The sequence below is a fragment of the Delphinapterus leucas genome, unplaced genomic scaffold (assembly GCF_059928025.1).
Source record: "Delphinapterus leucas isolate spDelLeu-1000000601 "Yukka" unplaced genomic scaffold, BTC_Dleu_Yukka2 spDelLeu_asBTCV2_sq40, whole genome shotgun sequence".
NCBI classification, from domain to species: Eukaryota; Metazoa; Chordata; class Mammalia; order Artiodactyla; family Monodontidae; genus Delphinapterus; species Delphinapterus leucas.
Window position 1 is genome coordinate 2,746,262 of NW_028322249.1, and position 20,132 is coordinate 2,766,393.

The window sequence follows — 20,132 nt, forward strand, 5'->3', positions numbered from 1 at the left end:
ATAAATGCTCAAGGACTTAAAATTATTATAGCTAAGTGATTTGCCCTTGACATTCAGGGATTACTGTTATGTATTTTGATTCTTGCATTTTATATAATAGTAAGTTCATTTGGCTCAGAGCCCTAAATGTTTCCAAATGACTACAATTTTTTCAATGCCAGCAGTTTGGAAAATAATTGCTTTGAATCTCATTTTTTTTTTTATTACCCATCATCTACACTATGCCACCCAGACAAGAGAACAGTGAAGTAAAAAAACATTGTTGATTATTTTGTTACATTACAAAGTCTTCCCATTAACGTATATTGATATGGAGTTTTTTTAAGTGCAAGGACTAAGATCACTGAAAGTACAAAATAACATGCCTTAAATTTTGTTGTTTCTGGTAGATAGGCTCTGCTATAGAAATGCTGATTTGAAGGATAGTCACAAAAAGTCACAAAACCAGATATGTAAATTTTACATGGATTAGAATATATTAGCTCAAATTTAACTTAATCCTAATTTTAGAAAAGCTACAGAACTTAACAGATAGTCAAGTTAAAAGCTTATTTATTATAATTTGTGATAAGACAAAAGATCATATATTCATACCATTCCACACTTCACAATATATAGGGCATGGAATTTCTAACACTCTTGATATCTTTGGCTTAATCCCATAAAGTTAACATTAAAAACTTCAATAGTTTTTGAGAAAGATTAACAATTTAAACAAATATTACATATGGTTTAGGATTTACTAAATGAAAATTGAAATTCCATTCTGAAATTTAGTGATTATTGATTTCTTCAATCCACATAAAATTAATTTCAGGACACCAAGGCACAGTTCAGTCAGATGAGCACAAATTTCCTTATTTTCTCTGTTCAATGTTAGACAAGAAATATTCAAATATAAACCATGCTATCTTCTGTCTGATGATAGTGTGTCAGATACAATGGTGTTCATCAACCCAGTCTATTCAGCCCCACTGTTTTCCTAGTCTTCTTTCATCTAAGGAAAGCAATGTAGCATGGTTCCAACAATTAGATGGAAACAAGTCACTGAGTTGAGCTTTTGGGAATGTTTTGAAGAATGGTGAGGCTCCATAGGCAGGCAGTTATGCTTTTGTCCTTAGGCACTTTATGTTTTTTCCACCCTTTCTTCTTCTTTATGCTTGGAATAATGGCAGGTTGTTAGAAGATTATCAACCATACTATGAATGGGAGAATGGAATCCACATGCTAAAAATGGCGAAGCAGGAAGATAGAATGTACCTGGGCCTTCAATGGCATTGGTCAGAAGCTGCATGTTTAAGAAAAACTTATAACAGCAACAAAACAACTAAGAGAGAAGAGGAGGATGAGAGAGAATGAGAGAGAGAGAGAGAGAGAGAGACTTAGAATGAAGAATGTTCTTTTATGTTTTTCTCCCTTGTTTGTACTCTTTCTTTGAAAAAGAAAACCATCATAGGATAAAGTGCTAAAAAAATGCTCAATATTTACTTAGTTAACTTATTCAATATGCTTTCCAGAAGGAAAAAAAAAAATCATTACATGAAGTGGTTGACAGAACTGTAAAAATATCTCCCCAAGATTTTTTGTTTCCTAGCTGTTCAGTAAAGCACTGATACAGATACTGCTGAGAAGAGTCTTTCACATGGAATTAAGGTTACTAATCAGTTGCTTTCTATTAGGAAGGCTATCCTGGATTACCTGAGTGGACCTAATGTAATCATATGAGCCCTTAAAAGCTAAAGAGGAAGACAGAATCATCAGTCAAAGAGATGAAGCTTGAGTGACTTGAGGCATGAAAGGGACTTGACCCACTCTTGTTGGTTTGAAGATGGAGGAATGGGGCCAGGAGCCAAGGAAGGCTAGCAGCCTCTAGAAGCTGAGAAAGATCCCTGATGTCTAGCCAACTGGCAATACCAGCAAGAAAACAGGGACCTTAGCCCTACAACCACAAGGAAGTGAATCCTGCCAATCACTCACACAAGCCAGGATGTGGATTCTGCCTTAAAGCATCAAGAAAGGAACACAGCCATGTAGACACCTTGATTTTAGCCTTCTGAGACCCAAGGAAGCTAGACTTCAGACTGTGAAGGCACTGTGAGATAATGCCTGTGTTAAGTCTCTGAATTTGTGGCAATTTGTTATGGCAACATTATGAAACTAATAATCATAGTAATACAAGAGAACCTGTTTAGAACATTTGCAAAAAATGTCTTGACATATTAACCTTTCAAAAATTACTTTCATCAAATTATAAGGCACAGATCAGAGATCAAAACCCTGAAAAATTACTACTAAGAACTCAGTGTTTTAGTGGAGGCAGGGAAGTAAGGATCATGAGATGCAATCAGGGTAGATAGTGTGTGGCTCTGTGGATGGTCCTTTGTGATTGAGCTTCCAATTGGAAGTTTGAAAAATAAATGCCAAAAAACTACACTACTTCAGCGTTTCCACTAGTGTCAGTTTCTAAAAAATCTTACATGAATTACTATAATTTCAACAAAACATTGATTTTACTAGCATTTTATATTGTTGTAACTCTAAGATTTGAACAATAATGTTTACTGTGAAATATAGGAAATTTATAATTATGTGTTTTTAAATTTTTTGCATGTAAAAAGTAGGTTGATTGAGACTATGCAATCCCATCTATTCACTCTTTTTGTGATTATACTGAAGTGCCATTCTCTTCAGAAAAGAAAAAAATATAGAGAGCTCAACTGAAATGAAAGGATTATAGTAGTATGAATTACTCATTCATGTTAGTGATATATTCAATCAATCCAAAATATTAATTGAATAACCATTATATCCAATGATTTTTATACATAAATTTACCTACATTGCCACAACACAATGCATATTTTGAATGCATTTAAATTATTTTACACACGTACACAAAATAAGACTGCTGATGATTAAATTTCACCTCGAAGTATCTTATTAGGTGATTAAATAGTAGGTGGCACAGAGTACAGTGAATAGTACCAACTATTATTTCATCACTCACTTATAATAAGAAAACATTGAATAGAGAGTCAGCGTTGTATTTATCTGAGTTTCCCAAGCAAACAACAAAATACCTAATACGTAGGAAAATAAAAATGCTGTTGGAGTGAACTGTATGTTAATAGTTACACTATTTAAGCAAGAACATGACCAAGGATAAATGTATAACTGAATAGTTATGTTCTGTCATTTTGATAAAAAATTTCAAAATAACACTAAAAAATCAAGTTTTATTCTCAATTATTTGCTATCTTTCATTCTCTAAACAAATATTACATGAGTACTTGCCATGTAGCAAGTATCCAAGACATTTAGGGAATGGAAACGAGCAAAGAGAGTCTCTGGCTTTAAGAATTTCCTGGACATGTTAGAATGTTTGCCACATGCAATACCTGAAGATGTTTATTAGAGCTTTATTCGGCATGCAGCAAAGGGCAGAGGAGAAAGTGTTTAACTCAAGGTAAGTTGTTTATCTGCTGGGGGAAAATCAGTGAAATAGCTGAGAAAAACTGTCATGTGATATTATGGTTTAGTTATTCTGAAATGGGAAATAAAAGAATATTTTATACAGAAATATTAAATTATTTTATGGTGTGCAAATTAAATTCTTTGCATTGAGGTTTTTTAAAATGGCAATGTTAATCATGAACTTAAGAAAAAATATAGGTGAAAAAAGAGAAATGAGTTATATTTTTCAGGATTGGGCTGAGGGGAATATATTCCAGGCAGTGGCAACGGAAGATGCAACTTGCAGGGCTGTGAAAACTCATGGAACTTTTGAATGATGACAGGGAATTCAGAGCCAGAGCAGAGAGGTCTTGTAGGCAGACAGGGATGAGTCTGAGAAGCAAGCAGGAGTAAGATCAAAAAAGTTCTCAAATATATTGCCAACAATTATTTGACTTCAAGCTAGGCTCTGGGAACTCAATGACAGATGTGAATTGCAGAGGAATGACCATATTTCCATTTCAGAACAATCACACTGGCAACAATGTGGAGAGTCAGAAGGGAGGCCAGAATGTGAGCACTCAAATGAAGAAAAAATGAGCATGAGCCCAATGCCAGCAGAAATAGGGTGGAGGAGAGGGCTTCAAGATAGGTTTAGGACGTAGAGTCTGTAAGACTTTCTGATTGATTTGAAATGAAGGGGAGGAACTGCCAAAGGAAGATTCAAGGACCACCCCAATTTACTGGTTAGCAAAACTTAACTTATCACACATACTTGTGATAACTATAAACTGAGATTTAAAAAAATCTTATTTATACTTGAATTTCAGAGTTAACCTAAACATTTCCTAATAAAACTTGCCTATAATTATGATTCCTTCTATTTTTTTCCTAATACTCAAAAGCAGTGATTTTACATTTCATGTAATCATAGTATAAGTGGCATGAGAAATACTAATTGCAGAATATTTACTTCAATAAGCCTTTTTCTCATGTGTTTGAATATTTCAAAACATAGTTTGTGACATTAAAGAAAAAATAAAAAAGATATAGTTAATTCTAAAAGGCACCATGAAATGCAAAAGTGCAACCTATACTTAAAAAAACATTAAAACATTGAGTATTTGTCCACATACATTGCCCATTGATTTGCAGCAGCAGTAATTCATGTAAAAGCTATCATGTAATATACATGAGGCTGCTTTTCTACAACCTTGCAGAAAGGATACTTGGAAGTATCCTTTTGTACCAAAACTGGAATCATTTTTCTGATGATACGGTAAAGTAAGGTGAAGCTTTACATTTCATGAGTAGTCAGTAAATGTAGGTGGGTGAAATCATTTATTCCTTTCAAACAGATCACAAAATGTGTTATTCTTGATGATTTCCAACAATATTATAAGTCCTTGAAGTAGCACATTTGCAGAAAAAAATAATATACACATAAGCAAAGCAGGGTGAAAGAAATAAAAATTTACCCATGATCCCAATAGCGATTATATATATATTTGAAAGAGAGAGAGAGAGGATGCTAGCTAACTGACTAGGTAATCAGACTCCCTAAGCAAAGTCTACCATTACAGGGATTCTAGGAATCTAGGGGTGGGCAGGAATATAGTGATTCTAGTACGTCATAGTGCTTAGTCACTGGGAAAGCAGTCTGGCAAGAACACATTGGCCAATCTTGGGGCAGCTGGAGGCTGTCAACCAGCTATCCTTCCTGCAGAAGTCTTCCTTGAATAGAGATGTAAGCAAGACACCTCCCATCCATCCCTTGCTTCATACAGATTCTCTTCTCTGTGCATGAGGTTTGGAAAACAGCTCCTTCATCATTTTCTTTTTAAGCTTTGTATATGCATTTTTCTTTTGAACCAGAATCACTTTTTTAATTAATTTTTTTTTAATTTTTGGCCGTGTCCAGTCTTTGTTGCTGTGTGCAGGCTTTCTCTAGATGCGGCGAGTGGGGGCTGCTCTTCATTGTGATGAGCGGGCTTCTCATTGCAGTGGCTTCTCTTGTTGTGGAGCACAGACTCTAGGCACACGGACTTCAGTAGTTGAGGCATGAGGGCTCAGTAGCTGTCGCTCACGGGCTCTAGAGTGCAGGCTCAGTAGTTGTGGCACACGGGCTTAGTTGCTCCGCGGCACGTGGGATCTTTCCGGACCAGGGCTCAAACCCGTTTACCCTGCATTGGCTGGCAGATTCTTAACCACTGTGCCACCAGGGAAGTCCCTCCTCCGTAGTTCTTGTCCGTGTTTCTGAGGAGAAACTTATGAGAAGTTAGTGAGAAGAGGTACAGACACCATTGCTGCAGGTAGGTTCAGGGTACCATTAATACTCATCCTCTCCCTCCTCAAACACCTATACTAATTTCCTCCTACCCTTAATTATTACCACAGGATTTGGTAGCTTACCTGGCTTTATGACCCAGGATTAGCTATATAATTTTCTGTGTTCAGTGCAAAATGAAATGTAGGCCTCCTTGTTCAAAAATTACTAAGAATTTCAAAACAGTGACAGCAGAGCAATAGACCAAGCATGAGGTTCTTTTAAGTATGGGGCCCTTCATTTGACCTGTGGGACTGCCCAGGTCAAATGCCCATGAATCTGGCCCTGTTGTGGCCCAAACTTAAATTTCTAAAGGGACTGAGACCTTGGTAATCACCCCTCTGTCTGGCTGGGGTTGCTGCATCCAGCCACTCACAGGTACAACTGGGTAAGTTCCAAATTTCATAATGAGAATGCATAATCATTACTGAACTGAGCATGAGGAATTGGATTAATATCAAGATTTTAGGTGTGGAAATGGTAAATAGGAGCTTAGAATTCACTAAATTATAAAACTGAAGAATGTTTCAATGTTTATGCCAGTTGAATGGTATTCTTTTAACAATGTTACTTTGTTTTCATATGTGATGGGAACCTCCTAATTCTTGAAAAGACCTGTGACTTCTGAAAAAAATAAACAATATCTTGAAGTTTTGTGACTTCACACCTACTTTATAAACTAATTGAGCTGAAGATTGGTGTTTAAAATTCTTGTGTTCTCGAGTGGACAGCTTGTGAAAAAAATTGAGGAAAAAATAATACTTACTGGAAAATAAGAAATTATTTGGTAAAGTATAAAAATATTCTATTGGAGAAGTGAATATGGCCTGTGCATTACTTATTAATAATAATAAATATTTACAAAGCACCTTCTAGGCACTAGGAAAAGTTCTAATTGCTTTACATTTTTTTAATTATATGATAAATGCCCCCATTTTATGGATAAGGAAACAGAATAAGTAAATATAGGTAAAAATTTAAGAGTTACAGTCTTAATCAGTTTTTAAAATTAATTACAAATTAATAAAATTCATGTTCTGGTATAAATTAAATTGTGTTTTGAATCATTTACTTTTTAAAATTTTGTTTTAATTTTACTCAAAGAGAAAAAATATACTCCTGAGTTTGATTAGAGAGAAAAGTGGTCACATTTCAGGAACTAGGTAATATACGATCTTTATATACAATGCCAGCACCCAGGAAGAGACTGTCTATCATAAGTTGTTTTTTCTCAAAATAACAGCTTTATGGAAATATAGTTTACTTACCATACACTTTACCACTTTAAAGTGTGCAATGTTTAGCATTAGTGCTTAAGTGTTCATTGTTTGGTATATTCACAGAGTTCTGCAAGCATCGCCACTATCTCATTTTGGAATATTTGCATCACCCCAGGAAGAAATCCTTTAGCAATCTCTCCCCTGTCCTTCCTCTTCTTAACTCCTATTAAACTCATAAGTTTTTCAAAATTGAAAAAAGTCACATTGAATCTTAACGTGAGGCCCCATTTTTTGTTTGTTTGTTTGTTTTTAAGCTGTGAGAGACTTATTTATTTGAAGTTGATGATAATTTTGTTTTTAAGAGATTTACAATGCCAAATTACTGAGTGTTTGATAGTAATGTTAATTTAAATGTGTTACACTAGATATAACAAAATTCAGATTTTTCCTTATGTAGTATGTTTAAGATGGGTTGCTTGTATATTTTAACCCCTTAACATGACTCTGCATTGAATTTCTATGGTAACCGCATTTCTGCAAAAGCATAAAAACATTCAGAGGCTGTGCCCTCTCTCTCCTTTTCCTGTTGCCTTTCAGATCAGGAGAACATGTCTCTCCAGAAGTCACTGGAATGCCCTACATACATTTATTATTATTGCTATTTCCATCCCCCAAATTAATATCAAAACTACCATGATAGATTTGTAAAGAAACCATTTAGGACTACTCATGAGAAAGAAAATTATCTTGGATAATGACAGAAAAGAAAAAAAAATACAGTTAGAAGATAGGAAGTCAAATTCAAACTGTTTGGCCTAATCCTGAATGTATCATTTTCATTATATAGTCAACTTCTGCTGTGACTTTATGGCTTAATGATATGATTATGCCCAGTTGATGATGAGTAGCTCTGGTCATAGGATCACCCGAAATCCTAGTCATGTTTAAATAGAACATAGTGGTATGTGAGAAGCTCTTACTCAAACTAAGAGTAATTTACTGTCACAGCAACCAAGACTTTGTCCCCCAACTTCAATTAGGCTATGATGTTTTATCATAATATTTCATTCCTCTCAGATTTCCTATCTTTGGTTATAGGACCAGATGGTTTCACTGGTGAATTCTACCAGATATTATAAGAAGTCATACCATTCCCTCTCAAACTTCTCCAAAACATAGATGAGGAAAGAACACTTTGAAATTCATCTTACAAGGCCATCATTACCTGATACCAAAGCCAGACAAGGATATACAAAAAAATTAAATTACAGGTCAATATATGTGATGAACATAAATGCAAAATTACCCAATAAAATATTAGTAAATCAAATTCAACAGTACATTAAAAGGATCATACACCATGATGAAGTGGGCTTTGCTTCTGGGATGCAAGGATGGGTCAACACTTGCAAATTAATCAATGTGATTCACCACATTACAAAATAAAGGATAAAATCCTGTGATTATCTTAATAGATGCAGAAAAAGCATTTGACAAATTCAACATCTTTTCCTAATAAAAAACTCTTAACAAAGTGGATATAGAAGAAATTTATCTCAACATAATAAAGGCCCTATATAACAAGCCCACAGCTAACATCACAATCAGTGATGAAAAGCCGAAAGCTATTGCTCTAAGATCAGGAACATGACAAGAATGCCTGTTCTCACTATTATTTAACACAGTACTGGCAGTCCTAGTCAGAGCAATTAGTCAAGAAAAAGAAATAAAAAGCATTCAAATCAGAAAATAATAATTTAAATTGTCTCTGCTTGCAGATGATATGATATAATATTTATAATAGACTTCACCAAAAGACTGTTATAACTAATAAACAGTTTCAGTAAAGTTGCAAGATAACAAAATCAATATACAAAGGTCAGTTGTGTTTCTATACACTAATAATACCTATCAGAAAGAGAAATTAAGAAAACGATCTCATTTACAATTGCATTAAAAAGAATAAAATACTTGGTAATAAGTTTGTTCAAGGAGGTGAAGGATTTGTACACTCAAGAATTGTTCCAGATTGAATGTTGAGCATCTTTTCATGTACCTGTTGGCCACTTGGGTGTCTTCTTAGGAAAATGTCTACTTAGTTCTTCTACCCATTTTTTAGTTGGATTATTTTGTATTGAGTTGTATGAGTTCCTTATATATTTTGGACATTAACCCTTTACTCTGTATATGGTTTGCAAAAATTTTCTCCCATTCTGTAGGTAGCCTTTTCATTTTGTTGATTGTTTCTTTAGCTGTGAAGAAGCTTTTTAGTTTGATATAGTCCCACTTGTTGATTTCTGCTTTTGTTGCTTGTGTTTTTGGTGTCAAATCCAAAAAATCATTGCCAAGATCAATGTTAAGGAGCTTTCCCTACATGTTTTCTTCCAGACGTTTTATAGTCAGGTCATATGTTGAAGTGTTTAATCCATTTTGAGTTAATTTTTATGAGGAGTATAAGATAGAGGTACAATTTCATTTTTCTCCATGTGGTTATCCAGTTTTCCAGACACCATTTGTTGAAGAGAGTATTCTTTTCCCAGCAAAATAAGGTATCAAAGAGGTATCAGCACTTCTGTCATTATTGCAACTTTACTCAGAATAACCAAGATATGAAAAAACTGAAGTGTCCATCAATGGATGAATAAATAAGATGTAAAATATATATGTATGTATATATATATATTTATATTATAATTAATATTATAATATATATATATAATTCAGCCATGAAAAAAAATGAAATTCTGCCATTTACAACAACATGGATGGACCCTGATTTATTATGCTAAATGAGCTAAGTCAGACAGAGGAAGATTAAATGCTGTATGATATTACTTATTTGTGGATTCTAACAAAGATAAACTTGTAAAAACAGAGAGTAGAATAGTGATTACCAGGGGCTGAAGGTTGGGGGATTGGGGAGATGTTATTTAAGGATACAAACTTAAAAGTAGTAGATAAATAAATCCTGAAGTTCTAATGTAGAGCATAGTAATTATAGTCACCAATACTGTATTATGAACTTCAAATTTACCAAGAGACTAGAAAGAAAGAAAGAAGTGATAATTATATGACACATTAAAAGTATTAGGTAACACTATGGTGGTAATCATATTGCAATATATATCACAAAGAAAGAAGTGATAATTATATGACACATTAAAAGTATTAGGTAACACTATGGTGGTAATCATATTGCAATATATAAATGCATCAAATCAACACATTGTACACCTTAAAATTACACAGTGTTATATGTCAATAGTATCTCAATTTAAAAAAGAAAAAAAAGTAATTGGTTGAATAATTTAGTTATCAGAATTGATGTATGTGTAACTTTACCACCTCAACGTGAAGCTCTGATTTCTGTCTAGTCTAAGCTTCAGAATTCAGTTTTACAATTGTAAATTAGAAATGAGGATTCTGAAAAGTCCTACACATAAATCCATGTAGATACATATAGCATGTGCACACACACATACACATCATACTTTGTATATTTATTTTGAATAGAAAATGGAATAAGCAGGTGAGTAGTTTCAAAGTTGAAGATTTATTCATTTTTGGAAATTTTAAGGTAATTTTAGTCAGTTTGATATAAATATCAATATACTATATGTTGGCTGCCATTGGTCTAAAAATCTACCAGATCTTCCAGCTCCATGCTACTAATAATATCTAGTACTGTTGTGAGCTGAACTGTGTCCCCCCAAAAGATATATTGAAGTCCTGAACCCAGGCACCTGTGAATGTGACCTTATTTGGAAACGGGGTCTCTGCGATTTAACCAACTTAAGGTAAGGTCATATTGGACTGAGGTGGGCCCTAAGTCCAATGACTAGTGTCCTTATAAGGAGAAAGAGACACAGAGAGGTAGACACGCAGGGTAAAGGGCCATATGATGGTGGAGACAGAGGTTGGAGGGATGAAACTTCGAGTCAAGGCATGCCAAGTATTTGCCAATGATCATCAGAAGTTAGGGAGATGCAATGAAGGATTCTTCCCAAGAGTCTCCAGAGGGAGCCTGGCACTGCTGACACATCAATTCCAGACTTCTAGCCACCAGAACTGTGAGAAAATAAATTTCTGTTGCTTTAAGTCATATACTTGTAGTATTTTGCTATAGCAGCGCTAGGATATTAATACACATACTATATACAGTAGTAGATAGTAGATTGGCCAGTGATATTCCAACTGGGTAAACATTTCTTTGACATGTTCTTACACAGATGGGCATTCACCATACCTTAATGACTTGCAATTTATAATTTTGTTTATGTGACAGACCCATGATATTAACTTTGGAACAACAACAACAAACAAAAAGTACTGGGTGAAAGAACAGTATTGTTTCTCCTGAGAGACAATTAGAAACTGGTTTCAGACAGGCTGGAAGTAGAGAATGCAAATTTTCTGTTAAAAATCAGTGGAATAAAAGCATTTTATTTCAATCTCATCTTTTCGACCCCTGTCAAATGCCTAAAAGAACAAAAGAATAGTAGAAAATTCAAGATTTAATATAATAGAAAAAAAACCCTTCAATATACAAATAGAATTATACTAGCGAAAAAATGTGAAATATTAACCTAAACAAGAGTGCATGATATTTATTTTCACAAACTTCCTCAGTCTCCAAGATATTTGTACATTTCCAAAAAAAAAAATTAAGTATCTTATTCTGCATAATCTCTACAAAATGACAGTTAAGACATCAAGAGTTATAGGAAGGCTCTGGGTACTGTGGAATATATCCTGTTGGGACCCAGATATTTGCGACAGAAAAGCAGATACCTGGCAAATAAAAAACAAATAAATAAAACCATCTGTACACTTTCTTTCCTAGCCTGAAAGTTACTTCACTGAGAGCTGAATAGAGGAGAGAAGGAAAAGCATTGCCATAGACTAAATGTTAGTGCCCCCATTCATATGTTAAAACTTAATTTACAGTGGGATGTCATTTGAAGGTGGGGCCTTTGGTTGGTGATCAGGTCATAAGGGCAGATCCCTCATGAATGAATGACACCAAACCTGCTGGCACCTGATCTTGAATTTCCCAGCCTCCAGAAGTGTGAGAAATAAGTTTCTGTTGTTTATAAGTCACCCAGTCTACGGTAATTTGTTATAGCAGCCTGAATGGGCTAAGACAGCAATAGAGGAGGCAATCCATGATTTTATAAGTTGAGGGGTGCTCTGGATACTCTAGCTTTCAACATGATGGGCTCTCAATATTACACTTTCCTTTCTGCACTTTCTTCTGTACTTTTGAGGGATAAACATGCAAGCCACATATTTCAGACAACCTAGCTTTCTGGTTTCTGCCAATTGGAGGCACTAGATGGAATTTAGAAGGAAGAAAGAAGAAACAGAATATTACTTTGCTATTTCAGTTTCTTTCAGCACCTAGGGGCTGTGACAGTAGCAGGACCATAATGACAAAAGAAGGCATCTTGCTCATGGTCTTCTTGGCATGGAACCTCCATTCTAGGAGAAGAGCATGCAGGGGTGGAGGCAAAGAAAGGCAGACCAGCTCTACAATATACAAAAATTTATTGAATTAAATGCTCGTGAAATGGGTGAATTTTATAATATTTAACCTATATTTTATAAAGCCGTTTTTTTAAAGGTGATTTTAGGCAGCAGTGAATGTCAGCAACTTTGAGAGTAATTTAGCAGCAATGGTAGAGTTTTTGCTTAATAGCAAAATACATTTCTAACAGTAGCAGACACAGACAGAGAGCTTACCCCTCATACTGTCAGCAGCTCTGGGGCGAAAATGGTCACATGAGCTGTAGCCTAAGGCAGTGACAGTTTCTTGATCTATGAAGAACAACCCTCCTCTTCCCTTAACACCTTTAGCCATTCCATCACTCTAGTCACCCGTGATCAGCTATAAATTTCCCCATCCTTAAATACTGAATGGTTTTCACATCTGCCAAATGTACGCTGAATACCAAAGAAGATTTTTCTGTCACCCAAGCAATTTGTTGAGGAAAAGTTTGGAGTCAACACCTCTGAATCCACGCCCCAGATAGTCCCAGTTACCATAGTTGTCAACATCTCTGGCAAGCAGCAAAAATAATTCAAAGATGGATCATACTTAGAAAGGAAATGATATGTGCTCTATGCACAAAACATTTTTCTTTAAATCAGTAAACGGTCATTTCTGATAAAAAGATGGTTACAGTAAAACAAAGGAATGAAAGAAATGCTTCTCATTATTCTCACAGAATGTATAGATAATACCATCTTTATAAGTAATAAGTGAAATTTGAACAATGAGAAAAAAGTATTCCAAAGAGACTTTATAGGATGTCCAAAGAATATAGAATTGAGTTGCAAAATGTCACAATATGACAAAAAATGAAAAGCCAGTGTAGAGAATAATGCCCGTTATAGGTGGAAAAAGTTAGATGTTTATAAGTAGTTATGAGGGTGACTCCGAGAGAAAGAAAGAGCGGGAGGGAGGGAGGTGGAGCAGGGAGAGAGAAAGGGGAATGTAAACATGATCACAGAAGGAACGCTAGACTTTAAAAAGGTATATCTAACATGCATTATTGATATTTTTAAGAAGAACTAAGCAAATGAAAATATAGAAAGAGTCTAAAGTATAATTTTTTCAACATTTTTCTGAAATAAAAACAAGTTGAATGTGTAGACTGAAGGGGCTCATAGATTTCCAAGAAATAATGAAACCTAACATTCATACCTACCATTCCAAATCAAAGCATATTCTGGTAAGGATGTTAAAATTCAGGTACAAAGAAAGAATCCTAGGAGTAGGAGGGGAAAAAATCACGCCCCCTACTAGTGTGAAATATCAAGATGGATTCGACATCTTCACAGTAATATTCATGCAAGGAGACAGTTTGATCAGTATCTAAAATATACTAAGAGGAAGAATATGTGATGCAAGAATTTTATAATCAGCCAGGTAATCCTTTGATTTTAAAGAAAACTTTTGAGTAAAAAGGAAAAGGGTGCACGAAGTTATGCCATTTATGAATAACAAGGTCTGAAACTCCTAGGGGACAAGGTTAGGCAGTGATAAAGAAAGAAAAGGGAGAAAATGGAGCTGAAATCAACTGATTAGGTGATGAGAACTAAAGGATATTTTTTAAATTGACAGAGTAGACACCCATGCCAACCCACCCCCACTCCTGCCCAAATATGTTAAGATTAATTTTTATTTAATGAAAGTGACAGAAGCGTGAGATGGTCACATGATCAGAGCAAAGGTAGCGGGAATATTCAGCCAGCCTCCTTTGGGTTGCAGAGTCTGTTAATTTTGACTCTGTTCCCATGTGAGGACTCTTGTCAATACGCAAAGCTCATTTTTTCTAAGCTCAAAGCTTTTTCAGAATCAAGTCACCTAACACCATTCAGAAAGAACTTTAAGCAGCATCTATGTCCTTCCTGTGAAATATTTATGAGCAACTTGGATTCTGACTTTCCTGTCAAACCCACCAAAGCCTAGTCTACATTCTCTTTTAAGGACATGATGGATGTTGGAAGTGGAAATCCTGTTTATCCCCAGCCCACACCGATCTTTCTATTTTTTTCTATTTCTATAGATGATAGATAGAGAATAGAGATACAGTTAATTTCTCACCGAGCTTATTAAAAAATCTATGTTCTTACAAGATGTTACTTATATTATTTCATTTGATTTCCCCAATACTGTTAATAGTTGGCATCATAATTCCCATTTTACAGCATAGAGATTTCAATTCCATTAGGTTAAATCAATTTGTTCTAAATTACACAGAAATTCAGTTTTGTGTCTGGTATTAGAAGAATCTCTTTGTACTTCCCCACCACCCCTTACTGTAGTTGTAAAATTCACCTATTGGCAATCACATATGATAAATGATCATATGATTCCAGACAATAAATTACAAGTGTTAAACTTAAAAATAATGGCTTGTTAGTTCCCTATCCCCACATCTTTAATGACAGAAATCACAGATCTTGTTCATGAGGATCACAGTTTTTGAAGTAAAATACTGGATTTTTATTTCTATTGCTATGACGGTATTATTATAGTAATACCAAAACAAGAAAAACACAATACACAAAAAGAAAACTACACACCAATTTCCATCATAAAATAAATGTAGAAATCCTTAGCAAAATATTAATAATAGAATTAGCAATATATAAAAATAATTATACACCATTACCAATTGATATTCATTCTCAGCATGTAAAGCCTGTTCAATATTCAAGAATTATCAATGTAATTTACCCAATCCTAAAGAAAAAAAAATTGCATGGTCATATAATTCAATGCAGAAAAAGGGTTTGACAAATTTCACAACCACTCATGTTGTAAAAACAACAAACGAACAAAAAGCTCTCAGAAAAATAGGAATAGAGAATAACTTCTTCCACTTGATAAACAGCACCTACGGAAATCAAAAACAAAAAGAAAACCAAAACCAAAAATCCCAAAGTTAACTTATACTTAATGATGAAAGACTGAATTATTTCCCTCCTCAAGATCAGGAACAAGGCAAGGATATTCACTCTCACCGCACTCATTTCACATAGTATGAGGTGTTCTAGCAAGTTCAGTAAGGCAAGAAAAACAATTAAAAGACAGATATGTAGGTAAGAAAGAAATAAAATTGTCTCTATTCGCAGATGATATGATTATATACAAACTGAAGTCTAGGAATACACATATACTCAAAAAATACCCTTTTAGAATTAATAAGTTAAGCAAGGATACAGGATATAAAACAAACATAAAATATTAATTGTAAACCTATTTGCTAGGAATTAACTATGGGCAGTGAGATTTTTATAATCACTCAAAAATGAAATATAGAAATATATCCAAATAATCAAATATTTACAAGACTTGTCATCAAAAACTATAAAATGCTCATGAAAAAAATCAAAGAGGTTCTAAATAAATGGAAGACATTCAGTGTTTATAGATTGGAAGCTTCAGCTTGGTAACTGTTAGTTTTGCAAGGGCCATCATAACAAAATATCAAAGGCTGGGTAGCATAAATAAAATAAATATATTTTCTCACAATCCTGGAGGCTTATTAAAGTCCATGATCAAGATGTCAGCAGGGTTTTATTTTGCCTAAGGCTTCTCTTCTTTTCTCCTAAATGGCCATCTCTTCTCTGTACCTTCAGAGTCTTCCTCTATGTGTGTCTGTCCTAATTGCAAATCAGGTTGGATTAGAGCCCATCTTAATTACCTCATTTTAATTTAAATACCTCTTTAAAGACCATATCCCAAATATAGTCACATTATCATATTGTTAAGTCTGGGGGGTTAAGACTTCTACACATAAATTTTGGGGAGAGTCAATTTAGCTCATAACAGTAAGGATTTCAATTATGCCAAAATTGATATATAACTTTAAAACTATTCTCATCAAAACATCAGCAAGAATTTTTGTATAGACCAGATTATTTAAAAATATATATGGAAAAGAACAAAGGAACTAGAAGAACAAAAAGAATTTGGAAAATGAAGAATATAGTAGAAGAAGCCAGTCTACCCAATTTTAAGCCTTATTTTTTATCTTTATCTTTTTTTTATTACTGCTTTATTTATTTATTTTGGAGTATAGTCACTTTACAATATTTTGTTAGTTTCTACTGTACAGCAAAGTGAATCAGCTATACGTATACATATATCCTCTCTTTTTTGGATTTCCTTCCCATTTAGGTCACCACAGAGCACTGAGTAGAGTTCCCTGTGCTATACAGTAGGTTCTCATTAGTTATCCATTTTATATGTAGTATCAATAGTGTATATATGTCAATCCCAATCTCCCAATTCATCCTTATACTATATTTACTAATCAAGACTGTGTGGTGTGAGTGGAGGAATAGACACATAGGCCAATAGAAGAGAACAGAAAATTCAGAAATAAACTCACAAATATGCCCAAATGAGTTTTGACAAAAGTGAAAGGAACAATTCAATGGAGAAAAGATAGCCTTTTAAACCAATGGTACTAGAGTAATCTGATAGGTTAAAAAAAACTGGGCCTTGACTTGTCACACATCTTACATAAAAATTAGTATTCTGGTTGTGATATTGTACTATAATCTAAGATGTCACCATTGAGAGAAACTGGGAAATGAGTACATGAGACCCCTCTGCATTATTTCTTATTACTGCTAATGAATCTACAATTACTTCAAAATGAAACTTTTTAAAAAATTTAAATAAAACATTTAAATCCTAAATAAGATCAATAGTCTGAATGTTGATTCATAGTAAAGCCTTTGTCAGTTTGGTGCTTGTGCCATCAACAGCAAGGCAGACTGCTATGATCAGGTGAAAAAAAGAGATTACTGTGTGTAGCCTCTCATCCTATAATACCCCACTTGAGTTCAGACCTAAATAGAAGAGAGTCCTATTTACCAATCAGCTGGGGGAACACATACTGTCTATATATATGTAAATATTTCATTTTTAGGAGATTAAAGAAATTCCTAAGCTATAAAATCAAAACTATAGTGCTTAGGACTCAGAATGTTATTTGCTAACTTCAGAGTTTATGAAGATCTTTCATTATGAGCTTAAGGGAAGAAAAGAAACTAATATGTAAATTAAGCAAAAGAAAGTTATGATAAAAGAAAAACAAAGAGAAAACCCAACAGAGAAGGTAATAAAATTCCAGTGGAGATCATTACAGGTACTTTTTAGAAATAAAGGTAGTAGAACATAATGATAAGCATGATTTAGAACTGAAAAATGTTGAGAATAAAAGCAGTACATGCAATTTTTAAATGGCCAATATAACCTCCAAAAATGACAGAAACTGAGGATGGAAATTATTTTCCAAATATAATTTTAAATGATTTTTTACCAACTGAGGAAATCCTTTCAGCCTAACATTCTCCCTCAAGGGGCATTTGGATTTGAACTCCTAAAGATGGGAAGATAATTGGTATTTTATTGCTCAATTGCAACCATAATGATGAAAATATTGTTTATTTACTTTCAATTTTGAGTCAATCTTCAGGCCACGGAAAGAAGATGCTATGTTTAAGGATGGAATGAAAATCCAAGAGCTATGATAAAAATGTAACTTACACAAAGCAGATTGTGAAGAATATTGGGTAGAGAAACAAGGGCATTAAAATTGTCATATAAAGTATGAAAACTGAATTAAAGGACTATAGAAAAATGATTGAGTTTAATTACATTGTTTATACTAAAGATAATTGACAGAAAAACCAAAACAATAACATAATTGACTAAAACAGTTGGAGAAGAGGACCTGAGTGAGTTAAATATTTATATTTGATATTGGGGGAATAATAAATGTTATCTGATATTAATAAATTCAGAAAATATATATTGTTTGAGAAGGGAAATAACCAAAATATAAACAATTGTGAAGAACTTGTCTGGAGAGTAGACTTAGAAGTGAAGAAGTGATCTGACTCTGTTGATATTTAATATAAAACATTCTTTAACATGTGATTTTTTTTAATGAGCATATATTACTTGATAAAACCAAATACTTTAAAACTACAACCTACTTACTTATAAGTGATAGTGATTTATATGATACGAAGGTGCTTATTGTTGAATTGATATGAAAAAATTTAGAATAGACGCAATTACCAAACTAGAATCATGCATGTAAACATTTTTTCTAGCATTTTTTATGTGTTAAAATGTGTTATTTTTCTTTGCTTTATACTGTTGAATTTGAAATATCACCCACCCAAGGCTCTTCGTTTCTCCCTAGTTACTTGGCTAGCGGCTGCTTCTATTTGCAAGGACATATCATGTGAATTACAAGGAAGTAAAATAATTGGCCTTCAACTAGACTAAATTTTCACCAAGTGGATTATTGTGCTCTGATAATGCCCACAGTCTAAATGACAACACTCAAAACTCAAATGTGTTCTTAATTATAATTTCCAAGTTAGGAAAATTGTGTTTTGTATAAAATATTATTTCATTAAATTAGCCACAATAAAAAATAAGAATCACCTTTCATTGGGAATATACAAGAGTAAGTTTCAAATAATTTTATCATGGAAAGTATTATAATAATCATTTCTAATATTTACAGTTAAGAATCTTAAAATCCTTCTGGCTTTACTTTCAAGAAAAGTCATCAGCAACATTTAAAAATGTATGCTTATGAAATAAATCATCCAATTACTCTATTTCTATGTTTAAATTCCCCAGTTCTTCTGGCAATAGAATATAAGTCACTGAAGCTTTGTTTCCAGTGGAAAGTGGCTGGTACCTCCAATCCTACCCCAGAAACCCACATTTATATAATCTGCAATAATTATCCAGGTATTTTTAGATCACTTCCATGGCTTTAATATTTACTTGTCATGTTACTTATTTTCACAGCTAGGCATCACATCACCCGTCTTTACAAATCAATTTATTACAAATTAAAGGATATAATCCTTCTTCTCTGACTAGTTTTCTACAATTTCTTTTTCCCAGCAACAAATATAATTAAAAATAATAATTGATCATTTGTTTTAACTTGTCAGTAGAACTTACCATTTCCTGGTAAGGACATCTTTGTTAAAATTGGATGATTTTTAAATGTGTCAAAATGATCAAGATAATAAAGGTCTTGAAATATTTGCCTTTTTGAATTTAGAAATGTAAGCTATGACAGAATACAATTTCTTTCTGTAAAACACATACAAAAATGAATAGCACGTTTCAAATAGTTAACTGTTATTTCACAAGGATCATAAAAATTAAATAATTAGGTGAGGAACTCTGTTCCATTATTCAACAGGACAATTAGTTCTATCAACATTTACAAGTTTTAAATATAGATTTATAATGCAAATATATTTATAATGTATTTTTATTTTTTATAGTGTATTTTTAAAATCTTCAATTAAAATCAGTAATCAAAAGAATTTAACATTAATGATAATAAAGCATTTATTATAATGTTTCTTTTATTCTTCAGTTATACTATTTCAATACTTTAAATACATGTTCAATTTTATTACCATATTTATGAATTAAAAATCTTAGTTTTGCTTAATGTCCTCCACTAGCAAGAAAACAAAAATTGAATGATACATTTCCATTTACTTATAACTTGAATTCTTTATAAATAATTTTATTTATCAAATATAAATAACTATGATTATAA

General features: G+C 33.3%; 1 protein-coding gene across 1 annotated transcript in view; it reads right to left on the minus strand.

Annotated features, from left to right (window-relative positions):
• Positions 1-535: 535 nt before the first annotated feature.
• Positions 536-20,132, minus strand: part of LOC149743958 (uncharacterized) — a 167,444-nt gene continuing 147,847 nt past the window's right edge. Inside the window, exon 7 of the mRNA XM_089905974.1 lies at positions 536-5,709. The gene's annotated coding sequence lies outside the window, so the exon portion shown is untranslated. The remainder of the gene's footprint in view (positions 5,710-20,132) is intronic.